The following is a 2,052-nucleotide window of genomic DNA, read 5'->3' as shown; positions in this document are numbered from 1 at the left end:
ACGGGGTTTAGGGTCACAGGAAGCACAGTGTTGTTCACATCACTAATGGATGCAATGAACACAACAGGCTGAAGTTTTATAAGTATTTTCGGTGATGGGATGTTGTTAGGATTGGAATGTTTTTTTTTAAATTAGAGCTTAGAGCTAGAAATGATGCAAGCCTCACCTTTTAATTTTTTTACACACCTAATCCTACAATCTGCACTCGTGTAAACACTGTTACCTTTGGGCAGTTCTCTTATAGGAGCCAGGTTTGTTCCTTCCTGCCTCGCCCCACAAAGGACTGCTTGTTGTGACATTTGAGACACTTATTTGGCACATAGCTGASAGAGTTATGACAGTGTGATAAAGCTGTCGACTAAATGCTGCTGTTTACAGGAAAAAAGCTCACAAAAAATGTTCAAAGCTGCACACAAGTCCTGTCACTCATGAACGTCATTCTGCCATGAACATGTAGTCACTAAGCCTTTCAAGGAACATGCCCTGTCCATCTAATCAGACATGTCTTTATTTAGTTAGTTTTTTTCCTCATTGCAATTTATATTTTCTTATTTTGAAATTAGAATTTGTCATGAATAATATCTTTGCATGGCATTTTCTTTGAAACGGGAAAAATCTGGTATCAAAAGGAGCTCATGAGGCCTCTCAGGGCAAATGGACCTCGTGTTTACACACTTGTCCATCATCTGGGCCGTGTGCGGCCTCCAATTTCCAGAGAGATGGTGAGATGTCCCCAGAACTCTGCGGCACCGTGTCTGAAGCTGGTAAGTGCAGTGTGTTTGGATGAGGTTAGTTCAGATCTGAGATAACGCCTCTGCTTTTTTTTTTCCTTTGAATGCTGAGTCTAAGTCAATTCAGGTTTGAAGCTGCAGCGCTAAAACAGAAAGACAATTCTTGTGCTTCGAGCTTCAGAAACATGATGCTGCTCTGCTTTTGTTTAAAGTATAGATTTTTTTAAAACTGAGAAAAAACAAGTCAAATTATTTCAAAATGCTAAACAAAAGAAACAAAGAGCTTTGTGAGGAAGGATGTGCTCAAACTGGGAAATATTGTTTTGCTTCTTCTGTCTCATAAAAATGACATTTTATGACCTCAAATGTTTGCATCTTTGTTTTGTTTGAAAATACACAATTTAGCTGTAACACTCACAAACATTTTCTATTACTCGGTCATATTTAGTACTTTCTGTCAATAATGTTTTGATCATTTCTTATTAGTTTAAAAACACAGATTAGACATCTTGTCTTCTCTAGTGTCCATATTCTGATTTTTGAGCATATTTTTTTTTTACCTATAGGGTCCTGTCATTGGGGTTTTATGTTTTATCATTTTATTTGACATATTTTCTTGTTTTATTTGTTTAACAGTTGTGAATAATATGAGTTTGACATTTGTACTGTGAAATGAAAAACAGCTACTAATTTGTAGTGTTATATTTTTACATGTTTTAAAACGTTTTGCTTAATAAATCAATGAACCAATAAATCAATCCAGCTGTGGGAAATTGAACACCAATAAAAACGCAAACTTTAGGCCGTTTGTCAATTTTGGATATGACCCAATTGAGGTCTCTCCAGTTGTTTTAACGAAGTACTGCAGTAATTAAAATATTTAAATATAAATAGAATCTATAGAAATGTTTTTGCACAGTTTGAGAGCTAATTTTGTGTGGCGGAAAAAAGCGCGCAGTTGTGCGTCCTTCAACATTAAATAAAACATAACATATAACTGCTTCTGACAAAACGCGAGCTATTAAAGCTGCAGACTTGAGGGAAAAGTCAATAATAATAATAATAATAAAGCATCTCGGATTTGATCGACAGAGCAAACAGGGCATGAAGAAGTATTAAACAAAAGTTCCAGGTTTACCCGCGCCGTGCTGTCAGCTTGTTGGACGCTCCTGTCTGATCAGCTCCATAATGACATGAAACAGGAATTAAAGGGTTAATTAGGAGGACAGAAACCGCGGGTGACTGAAGTTTTGGCGGATTATTTCAGACTGTTGGAATCACACACACACACACACACACACACACACACACACACACACAC

This window comes from Austrofundulus limnaeus, unplaced genomic scaffold (genome assembly GCF_001266775.1).
Source record: "Austrofundulus limnaeus strain Quisiro unplaced genomic scaffold, Austrofundulus_limnaeus-1.0 Scaffold3, whole genome shotgun sequence".
NCBI lineage: Eukaryota > Metazoa > Chordata > Actinopteri > Cyprinodontiformes > Rivulidae > Austrofundulus > Austrofundulus limnaeus.
This window is presented reverse-complemented; position numbering follows the sequence as displayed.